Source organism: Thermobia domestica, chromosome 3 (genome assembly GCF_964235325.1).
Source record: "Thermobia domestica chromosome 3, izTheDome1.hap1.1, whole genome shotgun sequence".
Classification (NCBI taxonomy): domain Eukaryota; kingdom Metazoa; phylum Arthropoda; class Insecta; order Zygentoma; family Lepismatidae; genus Thermobia; species Thermobia domestica.
The window spans coordinates 11,481,275-11,494,510 of NC_137456.1; the positions used below are offsets into that span (position 1 = coordinate 11,481,275).

Genomic DNA, 13,236 nt, shown 5'->3' on the forward strand with positions numbered 1-13,236 from the left:
AATAATAAAATTGTCCAAAGTAAATAATTGTAAATAGTAAAAATTGAATAAAAGATGAGAGCAAAGCTCCCCAATACTCAGTGTTTACAGCGCCATCTCTTATCCCTCATCATAAACTCAAAACAGCAGAAAATATCAATTTAACAGAAGAAAACGAAGATAACTTGCTATAATTCCTCTGCCATTAACTCCAGTGCAACGGTAGTGCAGATTCTTTTAACCCAACATTAACTTTTACAACAAAATAACAGAAATAATTGCATAAATGCGATATTAAGAATATCTAATAAACTCTTACTTATGGTAAAAATAAACAATAAGGGCGCATAAAATGAAAGATAATCTTATACTGTAATGGAGATCAAACGGGTCCATTGCAAACTATTCGAGAAACTGGGGAGAAAAGAATAGGCTTGGGACCATTATGGTAGATGCTATCCCGGCATTTGCCTGGCGTGAATGAGGAAAACCCAGGATAAACTCAGGATGGCTAGCCTGAAAAAAAAAAAAACTCCTACACTTTTTTCTATTGAGTTATCCCCACCGAAAATCGAACCCAGCACTGCTCGCACAAATTATGAAGATTTAATTGCCACTTTTTTTTTTTTAAGTTTCTTTTTGATTTAATTATTTCAAAATGTGACGATTTAATTGCCCCTTTTATTTCAAGTTACTTATTTCAAAATAAGGCAAATCTCCTCTTGTGCGTTAATATGGTAGGTAGTTTGATGTGGTAGGCAGGTAAAAAAAAAGAAAAGGAAAGAAAAAGAAAATTAATAATAATAATAATAATAATAATAATAATAATAATAATAATAATAATAATAATAATAATAAGCTAAATATAACCAATTAGAGCTGTTACGGTGTTAATTAGGCACGATTTTAGCCTACAGTGTACAGGAGGAGGACGGGGGAGGGGGAGTCTTGGGTGCAACAATTAGTATTGTAAAAATTAGAACTTCAAATCTTCATTTGAGATAGAATATAATTCTCGAAGTTTTGTGGTGCTGTTTTTTTTGCAGGTTGTATCTTTGTGTTGAGCAATGTGGATTTAATTATGAAACATTGATTAATCCCCTATTTCCTTTCCAATGTTTCTTTCACGTCGACGCTTCTGTATGTACGACAGAGTTGCCAACCGCAGAAAACAAAATTATCGATTTTCGTCTTTAAAATTACCGTATATTACAAAAGAAATATCGTATACTCTTTATGCAATAAATAATTGTATAAATAGGTATAATAGTACTAATAGTAGCAATAGTATATAATAAACTTATCTAGTAATCTTCAGTTTTCGACTCCAAATCGGCGTTACTGTCTTCACGCTTTTTTTTTTTTAAGAAATCTTATGAACACTACTCTGAACAACAACAATGAGGCCACGGTGGCTCAGTGGTAGAGCGTTCACTTCTGGTGCAGCGGGTCCTTGGTTCGATCCCAGCTTTCGCTAAGTGAGCTTAGTGGTGGACAAACATCGTGTGCGTGTTTTTTTTCAGGTTCCCCGTTTCCTCCCACTTCCTTCACTCCACCATTTCATTCATTTTTCATCACTGTCTCCTTTAGCCTAGCCGGCATAAGCGTGGGACGTAAAACTTAAAAGATTTCATTTCATTTCCTTTTCTGAACAACAACAATATTTCCAACCCTCGTAAACGTAATTGAATTTAAAGAATGGACGCCTGGTTGCCATTTGCCAATTCTCAAATCAATATTGATTTATTTTTAGGGAGAATGATCGTTAAAGCCTCAGTGTGTGTGTTTTACAGTGGCCGACCCAGAAGGTAAGAACTGAGGGAGTAGCCACAAACCAAACTATGATAAGTATATCATGAGTTTACTATAAACTTTCAAAAAATATTTAAATAATACCTTAAATTATTGTTGTAAGTCAAGAAACTGAGGAGACCCAGGCTCCCCCGGCCCCCACCTAGATATGTCATTGATATTTTATAATGATTCAATGCACATCTACAATTTATTTGCATATTCAAAAACTTAAAAAAAAAGAGGACGTTTTAAAATTCTTTATATTCACCTGTTACCGCAAGGACACTATTGTATATACTATTAAGGTTTAAATTATCAGATATCACTATAAATTATCGTATGGTAGGCAAGCCTGATATACGACACTACGAATATGCAGTACTAGGAAATACGGATGATCCTTATCGCTTATCAAAAATCGCGCGAAAAAAAAAGGAATGGTAGTCTCATTGAAATGTCCCTCAATGGTACCGTAAGCTATGCGATTGTTTTTCATTCTGTGTTAACCAGTTTATTATCATGGGACCCCCTTTCCTTTCCTCGCAACCTGTTGCATACCGGAAGACCTACATGCGTGAGGGATCTTTTTGTGTGGACGAGATACGCTTGTGCTCTCTCGGCGGAAGTGTTTTGTTTTCGACACAATAGTAGGGCAACTTTTTTTTTTTTTTTTTTTTTTAATCTCGCGTTACGTTTATTTCTATGAACTCTTTGGACATTATTTTGCAGTCTGTTGAGACATGTTTCGTAAAACTTAACCAGCTCTAGGAGAAATACTAAAAATAATAGTAAAACTGGAAATAAAAGTCTTCCCATTGGGTTACATTTTATCACTACTCAGTGGCGTATTTAGGAGGGGGGCTTCCGGGCTTAAGTCCCTCCCGAAATCTTACTATAGTAAAGTATATGAAATATCTTTCAGAATTTTCGCATTTTCAGACAAAGCCCCTCCAGAAAGTTAGCAAAGCCCCCCCCGAAACAAAATCGTAAAAACGCCACTGTCACTACCTCTTTTAATTTTCCATGAGCGAGCAATAAGTATTACTTATCCTTCAGTCGTCTTTCTCCGCCGTGGTCTAGTGGCTTTACTCCCAGATTTGATTCCCATTGCGAGAGTATTAAAAAATGTGAACGTATCACGTAGATAGTACCTCAGACTTAGTTTGGATTGACTTCAGACTATAGGTCCACATTTTAAACAGCATCATTGCTGCTTAACTTCAATATGAAAACTATCCTTTATGATCTGAAAGGCACGGGTCTCAGTGGTTCAGTGCTAAAGGGCAGGGACGTACGCAGGGGGTAGGTCTGGGGGTCCGGACCTCCCCCTCGAAATTTCGACTTTTAGGTTAATTTAGCCTAATTTTAGGAGAAATTTTAGGAACTTGAATATAAACTACCCTCATATTGAGTTTGGACACCTCCCCAAATAAATTCCTGCGTACGCTACTGCTAGAGGGCTTACATCTGGGGTGTGTGGGGTCCGTGGTTTAATCCCCGAACAAGTAAGTTTGTGGGAGCAACATCATGTCCCTGGGATTTCTCGTGGTACTCCGTTTCCTCCCACATTCACATTCCACTATTTTTTTCATTATTATTCACTTACCTTAATCATCTGTTTCTCTTAGCCTAAAGGGCATAATCGCGGGACGTTAAACTGGGATAATAATGGGATGTTAAACTGGGATATTTCATTTCATGGGACGTTAAACTGGGATAATCATGGGATGTTAAACTGTGATATTTCATTTCATGGGACGTTAAACTGGGATAATCATGGGATGTTAAACTGGGATATTTCATTTCATGGGACGTTAAACTGGGATAATCATGGGATGTTAAACTGGGATATTTCATTTCATGGGACGTTAAACTGGGATAATCATGGGACGTTAAACTATTTAATTTCATTTTTGTGATCCCCAGTGATATCACTGAAGCCTATCCAAGATGCAAGTTTGACAGGTGTTGAAGTAGGTCGTTCTCGTTATCGGTAGTTAGAGTCCCGAAAACTCGACCTAATGTCGATCGAAGGGTGGCCGAGTTTTGTGAAGATGCCGTGGTATGAGGAATGGGGTTAAAAAAGAATAAGTACGAGTGTTTCCTCAGAAAATATAGTACTGTACTTGTATATATTAGTTGTTTGAGAATACAACAGAATAAACTGCTCACACACCCTTAAACAAAGGAAAAGTAAGTATTTTATGAAGGCATTTTGAGAGATTATGAAGGTAAGAAGGGTTCTTTTGCCTTACCAGGGTGTCGCCGAATTATCCCAATTGCCAGGCTATCGAGTGCCGAGTTTTAGGGACTCTATTCTATTTTCTTTAAGAAAATTTTCTTCCAAGATCCTACATACATATCGACGGGAGCTCATGTGGTTCGGATTTCACGTCTTATATAGCCTCACTGCTGAGCAGGACGTTAAACTCAAAATCAACTCAACTCAAACTCACTACATACATACTTCAAGAAAGTGATTCCTTGTCACACAGCTGTATCCAATACCGAGGTTAGAAAGATGGAGCTACTACTGTATGAACGTGGACTTAAAATCATGATTGGGATTTAAACACGGTGCATTTGTCGGCTGCACAGACTATCATTTATGATCAACTCTCACAGGCCGTTCCACACCTCACTATTTAGCTTACGAGAGAGTTGGATAACAGGCGCATGCCACCTGTCCCTTGAGAAAACTCGTTTTTTTTTTTTTTTTTTTTTTTTTACAAAACACTGAACTTCAAATCAAAAGTGCACAACGTATAGTAGTCCACTTCATGATGTACACAGAGGGTAGTCCCGGGGGGTCCGAACCCCCAGAAATCCCGTCTTTTCTGTAAATTTAGTCTAATTTACGGGCAATTTTTAAAATTTTAATATAATTTATCCTCATTTTAAATTTTGACCCCATAAAAACAGTACTCTGGTCATTAGAGTTTTGGACTATCGTCCACATGGTCACGCGTTCGATTCCCGACGGATGCCTACCAATTTTCGGCGTTCACCTGGCGTCGTGAGGCGAACTGCGTCATTAACAGTGTTGGAACGGCTCAGGCTCATAAAGGGTTTTCACGCCAAGTTGTTTGGTTTTAGAAAGTTTTGGATCCCTCCCGAAATAAATTCCTGTGTACATGTCTGGTCCACTATATTCCAATAACTTTAACGGCACTATACACCAAATTATGCAAATATTCCTACGTACACGAACGCCCATGTAAGTACACAGCTGGTTTTAGAACTTGAAACTACATGCGTTAATAAATGCCCTGTATTTCCTTCTCGAGAAACGCCTTTGCTCTGCGAACGAAAAGAGACGTAATTATGTCAAATTCTTATGCTCTCAAATATGCAATAAAATTACAAATTGTAACTGTGTATCAATTTTGAGTCAAGCTAAGGTTCTCTTTTAAATAAATAGTAATAATTTATTATGGATGCCAATGATAATTCTTTTAAATTAAGCATTTCCTTCCTTTAGAAAACTGAAAGAAGAAAAAAAAAAAAAACAAGTGCCTATAGGACATTCTTTTGTCTTCCACGTCGACATTTAAAGAGCATTCCTAACAAAAGCCAACTCTCATGACAACTCAATTACCGTTAACGGAAGAAGGGAAAAAAATCTTGTTATAACAATTAAAACAAGTCTGGTTGACAAATATTTCAACAACATATTTTGCCAACTTTACAAGTTTTTCCCCCCTTCTTCTTCTTCTGAAAAGCACGCTAATTTTGTAAGGCCAACATACACTAGCGTATTTTCAGCGCGCATTTTCGGTCCGTAAAATGATGTCGTAAATTTCGGTCCGTAAGTTGGCCCATACACCTAGCGTAAAAATAGGCGCGTAAAAGAAGAAGAAAAAGAAGCGGTCATTTTTCGCTCTTCCTCTTGCCTGTTGTTTGAGCACATGGACGTTTTCCAGTTTACTCAAGTTGCTTGAACAAGATGGATCTATCTGAGGCCATGGTTTTAAGTGCAGGTGCTATAAACATTGTGTTGTTAAGTAAAAAAATAAAAAGAAAGCATAGAAGAAACAGACTGGGAGCCACGCCGAAGAGAATTAAAATTAACATTTATCTATATTACGTCCAAGCAGCTCAATCCACTTGGCCTAGTTTTGGTACAATCTTAGATCATTGTACTTAGTGATCTGAGATCACTAAATATTTATATAAATCGTACTTCGAAGGAGGAGGACACAGGACAGGGAAAAAGTTATATTCAATTTTTTACGATGTAAATTGCAAACATTTAAATTTCTAAACAGACACAATGATGATTCAATACAATCTGAACGAGCTTGATGTGTGGTTTCCTCTTACCTTCCGAAATAAGCCTATTGTTTGGAACTGCAGTTTACAAAGAATAAGGGAGTAAAGGAGTGTTCCGATAGTTGAATAATTGATTAATTTTTTTGTTATACAATGTTTTAGACTGTTGACTTTGGTGGTTAAAAAGTGGGCTACTGAATGATAAATTCAATTTAAAGAAAATATGATTTATTAATGGTTGCAGCTTTCGTTTTTTTTTTTTCTTACAAAATTAACGAAGAATATAGTAGTAACAAATAGAATAAATTATCCCCTCACGGGATACCAATTTTTATTATGTTATCCACAGCTCAAAATAGGCCAGAAAGGAAAAACAAGAAAGACTTATACAACTACCTCCAGCCCCAGGGGCGTCGTTAAGGGGGGTAAGGGGGGAGCCTCCCCCTCAAAGTTACCAATTTCTTGACAAGTTGGCAAATTAAAATACCTAGTTGGCAACTTGAAGAATGCCGTTTTGTTCAATTGACTTATTTGGTTTAACATTTTCTTAGATACCCAGTTGCTGTAACTTATCAATTCTTTTATAGATTTGGCATAAATTTTGTGTAGTTTCCTATCTTGAAATAAATTGATATATTCGTTTAAAGCTTCTTTACTTGTTGCATGTGATCACACTTCACTTTTGTTCATTTGATATTCCTAAACATTTTGAAGAATCTTCAATAAAAAAAATCGAGAAATTGTACCACTGCAAAAGCACAATAGAGGTGGCGTACAAAATTAAAACAAAGACAGATAGAAGAGGCTTTTCGGTGGCAGTTATATTGGAAACAAAAGCATTTGATACAAGAGCGTATACAAGACAACAGGCATATTGTGGAGATTAATGAAACTAATAAGAATAGATATTAATAAAACAAGAACAAGGCAGTGACTGGTTAGTATAAACTTTTTATTTCAGTTCTGTTTTGCAGTAAGACTTTCTATTCACAGGGCTTTTCGAGTAGGGAGAACTGAACAGAAGTGTGTTTTGGGAATGGTATAGCCAGTGCCTTGTATAAGGGGGAGAGCGGGGCGACAGCCTCGGGCGCCGAAGTAAGGGGGCGCAAAATTGGGATAGAAAAAGAAGAGAACAAAAGAAAAAAGAAAGAAATGAAAAATTAGAGGAATATTACTAGTATGTACTTAAATCCTCTTTCTGGTTTAGGAGGTGGTCCTATAATGTTGCTCATGTTAGGAAAATATGTGTGCACATATATAAAATGGAAGGGAAAAAGTAACAAAAATTGCTCAAAATCAAGGAAAATCAGGGTTTATTTCTGAAAATTTTCTTACGCTTCGTGTCAACCATGGTGGCGCTTTGCGGTTGGTATGTCGATCTCACTCATATGTACGGGGGCGCCATCGTGTACTCTCGCCCCGAGGAAAATATATGCGCACATGTATAAAATGGAAGGATAAAGTAATAAAAAGTGCTCAAAATCAAGGAAGAGCAAGGTTTAGTTTTGAAAATTTTCTTACGCTTCGCCCTAACCATGATGGCGCTTCGCGGTTGCTATTTCGACCTCACTCATATTGTACGTAGGCGCCGTCGTATACTCTCGCCCCAGGCGCTGATTTCCATGGCACGGCACTGGGGGGCCACAGTAGGTTTCTCAGGCGTTCGATGGGGGGAAGCTACAATGGATGAGTCGAGTCATTTTGTAAACCTAAGTGCATGATTCCAAAAGTCACATTCTGGAGGGCCGAACAATACGTCTGCTGGGTGAAAGCATAGACCGGCGTGACTTTCACTTCATTTTGATACAGATGAGTTGTCATTCCTACCTTATTTTTAATCCCGTAGTTGCTTCTTTCGGAAAGTTAAACAAAAATTGAAGTTCTTCCTTTCTTTATAGTACGTATTTATAAGTCAAAGCATTACGTAACCATTGCATGTTACGTAGTTCACAGGGCCGCAACTATGGGGAAGAAAGAAATTCACGTGCCCCGGGCGCGTGACTGGTGGGGCGCCTAAAAGGGAGGTTAAATATTAGTGTTTTTCCTGCCGGTATTTAATACTTTTCATCAGAATGCGAAATCATGATATCGAAGTGGGAGGAGACTGGAGGACAGAAAAAAAAAAAAAAAAACTCTGCGCACTTCTCGTAAGGATTGGCTGGCGGGGATTACCTAAACTATGATAACCATGAGTTGTCAAATTAACAGTTATGCATCATGGGTGATGATAATGATCCTGAATTGAGCTGTGAAATTGGACTCGAAACCGGGGGGTTATTCGTATTCATATCTCAGATGGGGCATGAAATGGGACGAGTATGAAAATAAGGTTGCTGTAAAGTTTTCCACAGGGTTGGTAAGTGTGGCATTTTTTTAAATCAAGACTTGGCAATTTCAAGTTTCATTTCTTCCCCCCCCCCCCCCAAATCTTGTAACGCTCGCTACGCCGCTGTCCAGCCCCATTCTTTAGAAATAGTTTGATCCTTGTTACCTCGGCTTTTGTAAGTTGAAGGGATCCTCCCCGCTGCTTCCACCTACCTTTTTTTTATTTCAAAGTTTATCTTGCCATTTAGTTTTTATCTAGTTGTTAAAAATCATTTAAATATTTATTTATTGAAAGGTTGTGTGTTAGCGGACTTGGGTAATTTCATCACCGAAATTTTCGTCACCGATAATTTTGTCACCAAAATATTAGCATGTAGGTTATTTCGTCACCGGAAATTTCGACATAGTAATTTCGTCACTTGTAATTTTGTCACCAAAATATTAGCATGCAGGAAATTTTGTCATGGTCATTTTTTCATCTTTGTTGAACTAAGTAGAGACAAAGTAAACGACCGAAACAGTTGACCTTATCTTAATCAAAGTTGGAAAACAATTCAGTTAGTGTTCGACTCTGGAAAATCAAAGTTTCGGATACTCGAAGCAAGAACAAACAGCAGTAAAATAACATAACGTCAGTTTCAGCAAATGTTAAAAGCACAGGCAAAATGGGCCAGTAATGGACTTATATATCACTATTTACAAATGTAAGTTTTGGCAATATTAAAATTTCAGAACAGAAAATTAGCAAACAAAATATAACTTGTATTTATGCAATAAATGGTTTACATGTTCATTCTACTATAGGAAACAACAAGCAATTTTTTTTTAACATTTAGTTCCAGTGTTATACGTTAAGCACAAAGACTAGAGCCGTTTCCAAAAGATCTGAAACACTCTTCTAGTTTGCTGTTTGGGTGGTTGCCCCACAGAATCTTGATGAAGCACAGCTGAAACCGTTGCTTCAACTTGTTGAATTTCATGAATAAGCTTCCAAATAGTTGCGTGGGATATTCCTACTAGATGATGAAACTCCTAGTTCCACAATTCACAAATATTAATTATCCTAGAATTGCTGCTAAAGGTAGCCTGGTGAACGCTCCAATTGTCTGGGGGATATAAACGGGGCACATTACGCAAACAAATATTCCCAGCCCGAGCTTTAACAGGGCGGTACGTGTTTGACACGTAAGTGCTATCAAAATAGTCCAGAAGTTCCAGCTCTTCCTCCAAAGTCAACTGTATTAATCGATGCACATCTGCTATTGGAAGAAATGCAAATCTGTTTATTTTCTCGCAAAATAGACGAAAATTTTCATTGCTTTTGTACCGTTCTAAGAGTCCAAGCTCTTGGACCTTCCTCCATGTTGACTGAGTCAGGTGAAAAAAGTAACGCTATAAACGAGTTGAATCTCCAAAAGTTGCATTTACAGCCAGCATTTACGCTATATCAAAATCCATTACCATAGTTACAGGTCCGGATATTCACTAAATTCACTGCACTGATGCACCACCGCACGAAACAGTTCTTCATATGAATTTTGTGTCTTGGTCTACATTAGGGCGTATACCTAGTAAAGGAAGTCTCACCTCAAATAACATACACTTTTTTTTTTTTTTTTTTTTGGTGCCATTGAAAAGTTGGCGTTCACCATCCATGTTTCACTTTTTAATAGCTTCATAAGGCTATATTTAAAGGAAACATGCGGAAATATTTATACGTTTTTCTTCCTTTATAGAAATTTGGTCTCCACATATATCCAATAACAATTTGCCAATGTTTACTCAGAGTTGAAATATAATATAATTCTTTGAATAGCTCCTAAAACAAAAGCCACTCTTTTCAAATGACTCTGTTAACTTGGAAGGTCCAAGAGTTTGGGCTCAGAGAACGATACTAGAACGATGAAAATTTTCGTCTATTCTGCGGGAAAATTAACAGATTGGCGTATCTTCCCATATTTGTTTATTATTTTCTGTTCTGAAATTTTGATATTCGCGAAATTTAATATTTGTAAATAGTGAATAATGAACCCATTAGTGCCCCATGTTGCCTGTGCTTTTAACATTTGCTCAAGCAAACATTATTTTCTTCTACTGGTGTTTGTTCTTGCTTCGAGTAACAGAAACTTCAATTTTGCAGAGTTCAACACCAACTGAATTGTTTTCTAAGTTTTATTAAAATAACGTAAGCTGTTTGATCGTTTGCTTTGTCTCTATTTAATTCAACAAAGGTGAAGAAATAACCGTGACAAAATTTCCTATATGACAATATTTCTGTGATAGAATTACTGGAAACTTTTATCTCTTGTCTCAAATACAATATCTAAAATATGTAACCCTTTATTTAATAATAATAATATATTTTGATTATGCTGCATAGTTTTGGAAGTTGAAGATTAAAGAAAACAATTTCAAAAACTTTTTCGAGTTCATTCATTGTACTTGTATTATGTTCTAAAAGACACTGGTGATGAAATTATCGTGACATTATTTTCGGTGACGAAATTACCTATATGGTAATATTTTGGTGACAAAATTACCGGTGACGAAGTTACCGTGACGAATTTACCGGTGACAAAATTACCGTCGCCCGGTGTTAGCATGCCGGGTCAGGTTAAATTCAGTTCTACTCTGGTTTTCGTTTATTGCCAGTTTATCACTGTTTATTTTCATGGTTTCTTTAAATGTAGTCTTTAGTAATTTACTGTATTAAAAAAAATGTTTTAAACTTAATGACTTTTTTCTTCGTTCTTGCTGTCGGGTATGTGACATGAGGGTAAAATCCACCCGAACTTGAGGGTTTCCACATATACATACAAATCAATTGAGTAGTAGTAAGGGCGAACTCAACATCGGATAATTTTCTTTAAATTCGAGTGATAAATTTCTAAACTTAATACCTTTATCAGATTTCCAAGGGAAGGTTTTCGAATTTTCTTCCTATCCCCCAAAATAAAGGAAGTTCACTGATAGATGAAAATAAAAAGACAAACGCGATTTTATCGAAAATGACTAACGATTCTTCTCGTACATCAATATTTCATTACCACTTTTACTATTTGGCATAAGTTATTTCTGTGGTAAAAATACAAAAAGGTTAGTTTACTCTTGTCTATGAGTTTTTTCGAGATATTTTCTCAAACACGAGTCAGTTAATTTTGTTCGTAATTGATAAATAAATGGTTTATTAATAACCGGACAATATGACGTAACTAATTTTCCCTGAAAAGATCCACAACGGGTAGTTTACTCTTGAGGGAGAATTTTTTTCGAATTTCTGAAAAACGCCTTAGGTGATAGTTCATATTTCATAAATAAATGTTTAATTAATAGCCTGCAATATGGAAACATCCACACGAAGCAGTCTTGAAGATGAGTTTCTACTATGTTCAATATGTAATGTCTATGAAAAATATACACTATTAAGTAGCAGATTGCGTCAATTATGTCAATTCTCCTAATAATGATGCATATACTACTTACAAACATGGTAAAACGATTGAGTTGTTCGTGAAATAAATTATTTAAATGACAAGTATTGAGTGTTACATATTATTTTATGGCAATATACCTTAAGTTGACCTTTATCTAGGAAGGTTTGATAGAGATTGAGAAATGCTTTAATAAGTTAATATAAATTTATGAGTGTATTTCCTGTAAATGGGTGTAATTTTCAATTCTGGTCTTAGTTATGATCTCTTTTGGCCTTACATCTATTGTACTTTTCAGGTAAGTGTTCGTAAACATATCCTCATCATGATGAGATATAATACAATGTTGAAAAATATTCAACATGGCCGGCACCTCGAATTGAACCAGAACTTTTACGGCTGGGAAGCAACCATACAGAAAAAAAAAAACTGTACAACGATTTGCTATTTGACTTAGTATATAAGTATTAATGATGAAATAGGATTATTATTAGATTTAAATATTTGCACAAACTGAGGTTTGGAACAATATACAAAGAAAGAAACATTATATATCGTGGTTTATTGAATTTTTTTACGAGTAATATCAAGATCGCGTGAAAAAATAGTTACTTTCTGAACCTATTTCGCTATAAATTCGTGTAAAGTTGAGAAAGTATTTAAAATAACAAGCAGCACATTGTCAAAATGGCAAGAATCGTCATCGAATTTCGATATTCAAACTCAATTATTTGCTCCGTGTTATCAGGGAAATATCGGATAGTATCTTGTTTAAGGTCAGGATTACTACTATTTAAACTTACATATACAGCACTAGGCCATTTTACTCTGAAACATTTTAACAATTTGATAATTTAATAACAATTTGAGGTCAAGATGGTACAAGGCAACAGCAACATTACAAAAATAGCTTATTTATAGATGATCTGAAATTATACTCACTTGAAAAAACGTCTACAGTTTCTGGTAACTGATTATAGATACTGATCTAATTTTGTTTAGAAGAGACCTTTGGACAATATTAACTCTCACAGCTCGAGTGTAAAAGAGATCACTAGACCGTGTTGTTCTCGCGGGTACGCGAAAATTGATCTGACTTAACAACTGTTCATATGATATGTGGCCATTTATAATTTTTTGGAAAACTATTAGGTCAGAAATTTTGTTTCTCACTAGGGGAGGTTTGATATTGAGGGATTTTAAAACGTTATTTTTTGGAAGTGTTCGGAGGTGAGGTACTCGGTAGGATACAATGGCTAAAAAGAAATTAATTACGGAATTTAATTTTTTAAATGAGTAAGGCAGGCCATAGACCAGATAGGAGAACAATACTCAATAGTGGGAGTAACATATAATTTATAGATAATTTTCAATTCGGCAAGAATTGGCCAAATGCTATTGACAGTCATGCTTTTTTTTAAAAAAAAAAAAAAAA

The 13,236-nt window shown here is 35.9% G+C and overlaps 1 protein-coding gene across 4 annotated transcripts in view; it reads right to left on the reverse strand.

The window, feature by feature from the left end:
• The window catches only part of nuf (rab11 family-interacting protein nuf), a 417,911-nt gene that overhangs the window by 323,721 nt on the left and 80,954 nt on the right, over window positions 1–13,236 (reverse strand). The gene's annotated exons all lie outside the window — the stretch shown is intronic.